General features: G+C 30.9%; 1 pseudogene; it reads right to left on the reverse strand.

The window, feature by feature from the left end:
• Positions 1-347: 347 nt before the first annotated feature.
• Positions 348-4,533, reverse strand: LOC124355992 (annotated as a pseudogene).
• Positions 4,534-11,667: the final 7,134 nt, after the last annotated feature.

Below are 11,667 nucleotides of genomic sequence, written 5' to 3' on the forward strand. Positions count from 1 at the left end.
TTTAGGCGTTAAACTATGACAAAACATCATTTCTTCATACGGAAATTAATTTTGATTACAGTTTATTTCCAAAACATGGACATAATTAAGGCCCATCACTCATCACATCTCTGTCAATTTTTTTTTATGTCAGAGGAATGATAAAATATATTTTTCAACGATTGTCTGTCTGTTTATCTACCTGTAGAGCACCTCTAGACTGTAATAAGCTATAAAGTTATCAGTTAACACGCTTTCTCAGCGAAGTTATTATTAGGGCGTGTGGCGTACTCCGATTTTGTTTAATTATATATAAGTTTAAAAAATTAACAGATATTTCAATATTCAAGAAACTTTAATATCTAGCCTATATTATTATACTGCACAGAAGGAAAGTAATTAAACTTTGGGATAACCGGCCATGCTGGCAATGCCGCACATGTTGTTATCGTTCCTGGCCATCATGACGTAGCCGTTCATGCCCCAGCCAGTTCCCCAGGAGTTCTTCACCAGCCAGTAATCGCCGCCTTTCTTGACTGAGCCGTAGCCAACAGCAAGAACAGCTTGGCCGACAACCATAGTAGAGCAGCCAGCTTGCTTGTACACTCCTGGACAACAAAGGGAGCACATTACGTGACAAGGTCATGTACAAACGTAGTCGAGTTTGCCACAAGGTGGAGTTAGTTACTTCAGTATGAACTTACCGCTCTTGTAGTGTTTAAAGGAAGTGTGGCTACCGTCAATAGCGACTGAGATCGGCCCAACCGTGGCCACAGCCTTCTGCAGATCCGGCTCGCTGGATGATTGGATTGCAACAAATCCATTGTCGGTGGCTCCCTTGTTCTTTGGGGTTGTAGCGGCAGGTTTTTTGCTGTAAATAAAAGCGCGTTTTTTTGTTTTAATGTTTTACTAGTTGCATCTGCCAATCCAGTGTTCAAACTGAAAGTAAGGAAAAGTCGTAGAGACGAAAGAATGTTCTGTTAACATAGGGATGGGGACGTACAAAACTGCAAAAAACTTTAATACTTCTTTACACTTTTATCATTAAGCACTACGTATAAAATATAGGACCAAATGTGCTGCTGTATTTTATCTAAGATACATATCAATAATTTTTTGCTTATTACAGTTACATCTAATCAGCTTGTATAACACCTTTTTGCACAATATATTTGCCTGATCTTTTGCAGGACAAATAATTAAAATTATATTAAGAAGTAAGCTGCATTATTTACGTACTTTGGCCTCGTAGGGGTAAGATGGCCTCAGTGTCAATGCCATTGTTCGTTTGTATGTAAATGTAAGCAGTATCAGCGAGACCACCGCGACATCCACTGTTTCCTTCAGCGGTTGAGGCAGTCTATAAGATTCTGTTCACTGAGTGACACCAGCTTTTTAGTCTTCAAGTAGTGTTGACCCTCGAGACTTCCAGTCTGTTTAACACAACGTCACATCAAAAGAGTTGTATTAGATATTTAGATCTATTTGCTTACTTCCTACGTTGGGATTTTAATATATCACTAATAATCTACAGTACATATTTTATGACCGCTCAAAGGACTTACGGCACTGAATGTCCAGCTAGCTCCACAATGTCCTTGGTCCTTGACTCCAGTGACTGCTCCTTTCTTTCTCCAGTCTACGTTTTTAGAAAGGTCAACGTTCTCTGAGTCGTCGAAGGCATCTCCAGTCCTCTAGTGTACCACTGGGTGCTTGTAGCCATTCATCATGGTCACGAACTCCTCGGTGGTCTGTGTGGGAGTTGAACGTATTCATATGTTTATTTTATACTAAATATCAATTAGAAAAAAATACTAGCCATTCGTAAAACGTAATCTATTTTACTTCAGAATGGTAGTCAATTATAAAGAAACTAAAACCTAGGCTTGCATTGAATGGGAGCTTTTGAGTAGTGGAAAAGTGGTTAGTTGCTGTAAATAGTAGAATGAGATAGAATGTTACCCTGGTTGTCCTGGATTGAAAACTTGGAATGAGGTTAATGGTTTAGATATTTGAAAATAAAATGTCTATCTCTGTTTTCTTTTACATTAATATCATCAATAACTATTTTGTTAATTATCCAAAAGATAAATCTTCAGCGCGCAATAGATAAATTTCACCGAGTTGAGTGTTGCTTCTCGGAATGCGGTCGCCTGTTGGTTCTCGTTTGATCCTGTCAGTGATGACTAGGAACGCCTTCAAGAGTGATAATATACCTTTACCTATCTGGATTCAGATATAATCACAGTACCACTACAGCCTTATCGGAGGTTACTGTTGATATCCGATTGGCATTGGGGCAGACACTAGTGACCATTTTAATATTATTTAACTTCTTCAAGTTGGACGTCAGTAATTAGTGAATGATGGAAATAAAATGTTAGACTAAAAACCCGTTTCCTGTTGTCTCCCGCAATGCTATGTACTCGGGCCCCTTTTGTTCTCACATTTTGTAAACAACGTCACTTGAGTTATAAAATATCGAAATTGTCACTTTATGACATTGATTTAAAAATATACGTTTATTGTTCACCAAACGAACTAGCTCCTATTGTATTACTAATTAACGTAGATATTGAAGCCTTTAACATTTAGGCTTCAACAAGGACCGAAAATCAATTAAAACAAAACTCGGGCTATGATATTTTGTGAGTATAGAATGTTAAAATTAATAAATCTTGACACCGCAACAAAACATAAACTTAAAAATGTATGAAATAAATAAGAAAAACAACAGGAAAACATCGGACTCGCTATGAACAGAAACTTATGGACTAACCAAGTTACGTTAACGTACATAAGAGTCTTTGTTGGTATCCACGCATTAAAGCGATTTGAACGTGTCCTTTGCTTTTTATTCTCCATGTTGAATTTGTTTGTAATCATTAAAATACATACAAAATTTTCTTTTGTATTAATATTTGCATTCATTTCTACATACAGATTTTACTTTAAATTCATTGTATTAATTATGAGTTAATGAATTCGGTTATATTCCCTTTAAATTTTCAATTATAATTTATCGAAATTGTACAGTATCATACTATTTTAAATTAACTGTACACGATATGAGGGTGAGTGGTAGAGAGGGCTTGATAGCCCTAATCCGCCTCTTTAATAAGGGCATTTACATTTCATTTAATCTCAAAAGCCATAATTCTTTATCCCACTCCATTTTCATATTTTATGTGTATAGGGAAGTTATGTAAATGTATATATATATATATATATATATATATATATATATATATATATATATATATATATACATTAAAAGTAATATTTTTAAAATGCGGTGGAGTCGAATTACTTATATATATATAAGTAATTCGACTCCACCGCATTTTAAAAATATTACTTTTAATGTAAACATATACTGAAAATATCGTGTTATGTTTACTTTTTAAGTTAAGGTCGACATAATAAAAGAGCATAAAGCGTTGGTGTGAGATTTAATAAAACTTTTGTCAAACATATTTTAGATATCACCATATGTCTTAGCATCCTGTCATGATTTGCTGTAAGCATATGAGTGTTTATTTACTTACCAAATCGGAAAATTTGTTGATTTCAACATCAAAAGAAACTTCGCCATTTTCAAACTTTTCATTGTGCTCTCGTACAAACTGCAGGTTTTCCAAGAAAACATTCTTTCTTTTCAGTTCTTCTTCTGGTGTATCGTATTCTCTTTCGTGGGCCACCTAAATTACAGGTTTCTATTACATTTTGAATATCAACTATTTGAAATTTTAATATAATCTATCCTATACATATACTATTTTTAGTGTATATAGCTGTAAATAACTATCTTTCTTTGTCTATTTAAACATTAAAAAATTTTTGTAACTTCAATGGAACGTACTTTTATACAATAGAATTGAAATGAAACAAAATAAGTTAAATCTTTATTTGTTACAATATTCAGTTCAAGAATTTAAATGAGAATTATGTCGTAGATTACTATCCATATAAAATACAAAGAAATATAAAAATACAATCATGTCTTAAAAACATATTTTCTTTAATGAACTATATATTACCCTACATAATAAATACTTTGTCAACATGTATTTTTTCTATTAGGACGTACTACATACGTGTACAACTATGGTATATACTATATTATTAGTCTAATAGTTGTTTACGGTTTTCATCACTCTTGTTAAACATAAACATTTTATATAGACCTAGTTGATCTCACTTTGATCTTTCCGATGAATATATAGCATGTACTGTGACTATAGTGCTGTTACAGTAATATTGTTGAGAAATTTAATAATTTTGATTATTATAATCTAACAGCAGTTGGAGACAGATATATATCCTCCAACTCCTGTCGACGAGATATAGTTCAATCTGATTATAAACACGAGATCATAATCATGCTTTGTCGGAAAAAGTGTACTACCGTCTATACATTCTACATAACCTTCGTAGTCTAAATGTATTCTGTATTACCTTGAAAAGTTCCTATTGAGCATGATCTTCCTCGGACACATCCAGAGGATGAGAGAGGGCGACGACCACCAGGGCAGATAGAAGCAAGAGTTTCATGGTTACCTGGAAAAGTCAATTTGATCTTCAGTATGTTATTAGATAACAGACTCTGCATAATCGTAATCTATTGGTCTAAATAATACACGATTATAGTAGGCCCAGATGAATGGTAAGGACTGGACTGTACAAAAGAGGCTGCTATCGGCGAGGCGCGCATCGCAGATGGCAGTGTATGATAACGAAATTTGAGGTGGGATGAGGTAGACGTGCCATACCTCCGTCTCAGTTGATCAGAAGTGATTGTAACGAGTAGATTAAATAGTGCTTTGAGTAAATCTTTTTCCTAATTGTCATCGACCTGCGAATGCTTTCAGCAATATTATTTTTAATTTATAAAATCTCTAACACTCAAGAATTTTTTGATTTATTAAATCTCTAACACTGAAGAATTTATTTGATTTTAAAATCTCTAACACTAAAGAATACTTTTAAAGTAAAGTAAAGAAAATTAGTGACAAATATAATTGAATTTTGAAGATAAAATAATGTGAAGAATTGCCAGATCTAATTAGAGTGTGAATGTTTGAATTTTGAAAATTGAATAAAAGACAAGCTGTAAGAACTTTGTGCATTTTTGGGAGTGAAGAATATATTACAAGTTTGAATTTAAAAGTCACCAAGAAGATTTAATTTTAATTTTAATTCCAGTTATTATTTTTAAGAAGAAGTTTTATTTTAGTTTGAACTTTATTTATTTCAGAAGATTTACTTTTAATTTTTAACCTTCACACAATTTTATTTTAAATTTCAAAGCTAACCGTTATGTGCTAGTAAAACGGCACAGTAAAAAAACCTTTCTTTTTTATGTAATATTTTTTTTATAGTGATGAACCTGAAAACTAACAAAACTAAGAAGAAAAACTAAATTTTGAATTCAGGCTCAGATTTAATCAAAGTATTATTATATTTAACATAGAACTTAGAAGCATTGTCAACACAAATTATTTGATTTTGGGAAATACATAAAAAAATAGCACTTACCTTTAACTGTCTCAATCTCAAGACTGTGTGAACGATGTGTAGTATGGATTCTTTCGAGCGTCCGTTTTATATACAGGTTTGGGCCAGACGTCCTCCAAGCGTTATCTTAAGTGCGATGGAACATTCCCAGATAATCGTTAAAAAATACATCAGTCAAGAGCACTTCACCAATTTGCTCTTTATCTACACCGGATCTGTCAAGTGAGGATGGTATTCTCTGGAGTAATACGCTATATGTTCGCTAAGGTATGCCTCAAGTGTTGAGTAAACATGATCTAAAATTTCCTCTATTTTCGAGGAAGACGAACTTATGGTTTTTACCATTGTAGCTAACAGAACACCAGACAAAAAAACCCATTACTGAGGTATTTAATTTTTTAGTATACTTAAAATATGCAACTTAACTTTAAGCCATACAGTCTATGTAACTGAAACATATTATATAGCTGCACTATTTGAGAACAAGGACAGTTTTGTATTCCTATTTTTTTCCAATATATTTTACACAAATATAATTATCAAATAAATTATACAAATTATTAAACGTAATAAAAATCAACTTTGTATTGTTTAAGCTGAAATATTCAGATTGCATGAACAAAAATATATGAATGTATATACATACATAACATTTATTTCATTTATATATATATATATATGTGTGTGTGTGTGTGTGTGTGTGTGTGTGTGTGTGTGTGTGTGTGTGTGTGTGTGTGTGTGTGTGTACATTAAATTCACAAATTGAAAATTAATATTGTAACATGAAATAAATTATTGTTTAAGGTATAAAGAATTTTATCTCCAATGCGTATAATATTCTACTCATATATTTAAAAAACATTAAGCACACCTGAAAAAATTTGTATTCTTTAATACCATTTAGATTTGATAATTTTCTTTATCATTATTATTTAAAAAAAAATTTTTATTTAAATTATTATTATTAATTTCTTTATTTTTATTTTTTTTTTTATTTTAAACTAAATATAAGAGATTTGCAGTAACAGGTTTTTCATTGATTTTGAGTAATTATTGATAGATTTTTGTGATTATTTTAGTAGACGTTATAAAGTTATTCGACACACAAAATATTTTCTAATATTAATTTCTTTCGTATTAAATAGACTTACAAAAGTCGAATGAAGTTGGTAATTTAAAATATAAGAACATAATACATTAATTGGCTTAGAATAAAATAAGGAATATATCATTGTGAATTTGGAGAAAACCAAAGATAAATATGGATTAATAATCATTGCACAACTGGATGATTCCAAAGGTTATTTGATAAATTGATTTTTAAAAATATCTAGATGATAAGAAGATTGAATAAATGATAAATTACACCTAACTGTTACTGGAAAGAGAACTATTAAAGATAAAGAATGCGTCATCACGATTAACTTTTTATGCAAAATTATGCGATTATTTTAAAATTTTATGCTAAATGATTTTGGAGTATTCATTTGATTTCGTAGATTGTTCATTACAACATTCTAAGAAATTAGAAGCAAACCTGAATAGTATAGCTTCGGTGATTTTTTCAGTCATTTTACTGTTTGATTTTCCCATCTTCGTTTACGGTCCTTTGCACAGTATGTTATACTCAATTTCTATTTTCCTCTAATAGTGCGCTACAATATACATATTTATATCTACTTATATATATATATATATATATATATATATATATATATATATACATATACATATATATATTTACCGGGATATAGATGGCGATTACGCTTTCACGGTCGCCAAAGACTTTTCAGACCATATATTTTTCTTATTTTTCGATCAGGGCAACAATTCGAACACTACTTCTGCACCGGATATACTTTACACTGGTATTACACGTTTTTTGACTGAAGAATACAGTTCTGGCCTATGCATGTAGATATTTTTTTCTTATGCTAACAATCCTAACAAATATGTTAGACCAGAAAAAGACAAAAATTGTTGGAAGTAGTATCATTTTCACTGAAGTATACTTTTCTGGCCAACGTACGGGTATATAAATATATTTTCATTATCAGTGCAATAATGCAAACACCTGTGGGATACCGGGAATAACTTAGACAAGAAGAAGATTACAGACTAAAAGTAGACATTTTTGACTAAAATAGGCTTTTTAGACCGAGTATGTACATATTTTTGACTATGGAACAAATAACACTCTACTATGGCGTATAAAATATAACTAATTCAGAAAAGAATCATCACATTTACGAGTCTAAGATATGAGCTAGTCCCAACGTTGTTGAATTTTTGAACCTCTTACAAGTGAAATTTGAAATAATATATATCGTAAATATGTCTACTTTTAATTCAAAATTATCACAGAAATCTTTCGTTTAACATCGCAAATGCTCCCACTCTGATTAATATGAAAGAATTTCTCCACATTAGTGAATATGCTATTTCTTCATTATATTTAGATAATCCGAAACTGAATCTTTTAGTGCGCTGAAAGTTTCTTGTTAGGTCTATTTATGCAATTGTTTTAGAGCCTTGAGGGTTATATTCTAGAAAATGGAAATCAAAGACATATTACATGTTCAATCGTTGACGAATTGTCTTACACCTTGAATGGAGGCTCATCAAAATAATATTGTGGTAATATGTCATTATATTGACTTCATATTTGAAACCACGTCTTTCAAATGGATATGTAGCTTGTAGTGGCTTTTCCTAACTTAATCTCTACATTGAAAAACATACGAACATATATTGTTAGCTTTTTATTTCATGCGTCCATTTGTTAGCATGGCTAACTTCTTCAGGTAAATCACAAAAGTAAATAAAAAAATGGTTTTTTCTTATTAACAGTTTCCACACATGTGGTTTTAATATTAATTTCACCCTTTGTAACGTACTGTGTAAAATCAATATTTAGTATTATGACTAAATAAGTTTTTTTTTATCTTCGTGAAAGTAATATTGAATTTTGTATTTGTCCGAATTTTTTATTTGTAGATCTTCTTAATTTATTAAACCTTCTGTGTTTTCTCTATTTATCTAACAGAATTCCCATGAATTTAAATATCTTGGAATTTAACAGTTATAAATCATTTTAGATTGTCTTTTTATATAGCGTGTCGAGTATTAAACACAGTGGTTTGTTATTGCAGACTTTTTTTATCTGTTGAATTTAATGTGGGAGTAATATTGTTCATATCTTGGAAGAATTGTTATTATTCTCTGTTCCATGTTTTTTAAATGGAATCCTCACATTTTATGTTATATATACCTGATTTATTCACAATTTCGTCAGCAACTGTTGGATATTTCTTAATTAATTCCATGGTGGAGTTCTGTCAAATTTTAGATAGACTAAAGTAATAAAAACATTTGCAATTACATATTGGGCCGTACTTTAATGTATTCTTGAGGTAAAAAATAAAACACAACCGTTACAAATTCAAAGTTTTTATATGCCGCATATTGAGATTTTCCATTCGACGGGAACGGAGTATGTAAATATATCAAAGCCCACAACTTGTTTAACTGAATGTTTTTTAACTCAGCGGAGCGCAAAATTTATAATATCGTTGACTCGCACTCGTCTGATTTTGATTCATTCAAAAACATCTGAGGTTTGTTTTATATCTCTTGCCGACTTACCGAATTTAATTACTTATGGTACGATGTAATAAAAATAAAAACCCAAAATAGTATAGAAGCGAATAAATTATATCTTTATTATCATGTCCAATAATCATAAGATTAAAATGAGGCTGCAAAAGTGCACAAGGTGTAATATTGCTAATGTGGGGCTCCAATTAATATTTCCGGCTCGTAACTCAAATACGTAAAAATTATTAATATCCTGAAATTTTTAATTATGTGACATAACAGTTTGTAATTTAATCCTAGTTTTGATATAATTCCAAAACCGAAATATCATTCTGAATATTTATAAATAGTTCAATAAATGCATATAAAGTCCTGATTTAAACCATCATTCTATTTTAACTGAAAGGAAAGGTTAACAAGGATGGCTTGAAATGTTTACTTGTTCCGACCTCTAATATTTAATTATACAAATTGGTTTAATTATACAAATTGGCTTTTCTGAGCAATTATATTTGTAAAAAATTATGGTTGCCTGTAAAGTCGGTTTTACGGGCGAAGATTTTACGTGACGACGTCTTTTTCTCGGTAGAATATTTATTGATATGAATATTATTAAATTGCACAATAGGAACAAGGAATTGAATGAAAATAAGAATTGCACAAATTTTAACTATAGAAATATATTTTGTTTACTAAAACATTGTACATAATTTGAAATTAATTAAAATTTTTTATTGTAAATGGTAAAGTTGAATAAAACATTTACTAAAATTGGAATTTGAAATTCTTGCTAAACACAGTTAAATTCTAACTCCGCGCGTGGTGATTGGTCGGTTTAGTTCGTTTGTTTGGTCGCACTGTTATGACAGGTTAGAGGTTATAATTTGTTATTTTAAATGTTTGACTAGCAATACGCACTGTTTCTTCGCAATCGACTGAATTACGATTGATTGCAGAGTGATTTAAACTAATAATTTACCTAACACTATCAACATTTGTCAATAGTATGACATAACCTATAAACTCAGTTTCTCAACTTTTGTGTCAATCTAACAATGAATCAATCAATCATAGTTTACGATAATGAAATATCAGTGTACAATTATTTACCTTTATTGTTGTAGTTGTTGTAAATGACGAATCTAAGCACTCCACATTTTCACGAATAAACATAGTTATCTGCTTTATCCCGTGCGGCGGACCCACAGTTATCTGCTTTATCCCGTGCGGATCCCGTGCGGCGGACCCACTGGACGGGCATCGTAACGTTACCGGGCGTTACACTTTTTCATGAGTGACTCCGAGCCGCAACCTAATTTAAGACGTTGTTACGTCAAAATAAGTTATTATGCCAAAATTTATTTTTAAACAAATTTGATAATTAAAGTGATGAGTTAAACATAAATGTGAACTCTAAAGATTAAGATTCCTTATAGCTGTTACTGAACCTAAGGCTCTGCCTATGTTGTGTGAATTTCGATTTTTTTATTTAGTGAAAGTATGTATATATAAATATATGGATAGAGATTGACAGGGATGTTCAGGTCATAAGTGTTGTATGTACCGTGGAAAATTTATGGTAGAACATTAAGATCAATTTGCTAGCCAGCACGCAATGTTTCTATTAGGTTTGCCATTGCCTTGGAGATGTAGTTGTGCATCTGCTAACCAGTCATCTGCGGGGAGCTTTCCTCCACCTGGACACGTTATCCTTTGATTCCAGCATCAAATTTTCAGAAATCAATTACCTTTGATGGGTTACCAGGGATTGGATGGGGTTAATTATTTATTATAATCCTTACACTTGCGCGTCTGTTGCCATGAAATATTGCCTCATTTCCCAAACTAAAACACGTAAAACCATTAAAGAAGCAATACAAATTTGGAAATACTTCTTTATCGATTTGGATAAGTGACCTGTGAAGCTGACAGTAGTATACATGTGCCTAATAGTGGATCTTACCGGAGATGTAGTTTTTCTTAACTTAATCTCTACATCGAAAAACATACGAATAAATACTGTTAAATTTTTCCATTTGTTAGCATGACTAACTTATTGAGGTAAATCACACAAAAAATAAAAAAGTAAATTTGTTTGTTCTTATTATGAGTTCCACACATGTGGTTTTAATATTAATTTTGTCTTTGGTGACGTAATATGTAAATTAAATATTTAGTATAATGACGTAGTATTACTGTCATATTATTAAATACATTTTGAAAGTTTTTTTTAATCTTCGTGAAAGTGAATTTTGTATTGAATTTTGTATTAGTCTATCTTTTTTAGTTTATTATATATTCTGTGTTTTCTTGATTTATGTAACTGAATTCCCATGGATTTAAATATCCTGGATTTTAACAGCTATAAATAGTTTTATATAGTATGTCAAGTAATAACACAGTGGTTTGTTATTGCAGACTTTTTTATCTGTTAAATTTAATGTGGGATTAATGTTGTTTATGTCTTTAAAATTTTTTTATTAATCTTTGTTCTATGTTTTTTAATTGTAATCATCACATTTTATTTTATATATACCTAATTTATTCACAATTTCTTCAGCAACTGCTGGATTT

The sequence above is a fragment of the Homalodisca vitripennis genome, chromosome 2, assembly GCF_021130785.1.
Source record: "Homalodisca vitripennis isolate AUS2020 chromosome 2, UT_GWSS_2.1, whole genome shotgun sequence".
NCBI lineage: Eukaryota > Metazoa > Arthropoda > Insecta > Hemiptera > Cicadellidae > Homalodisca > Homalodisca vitripennis.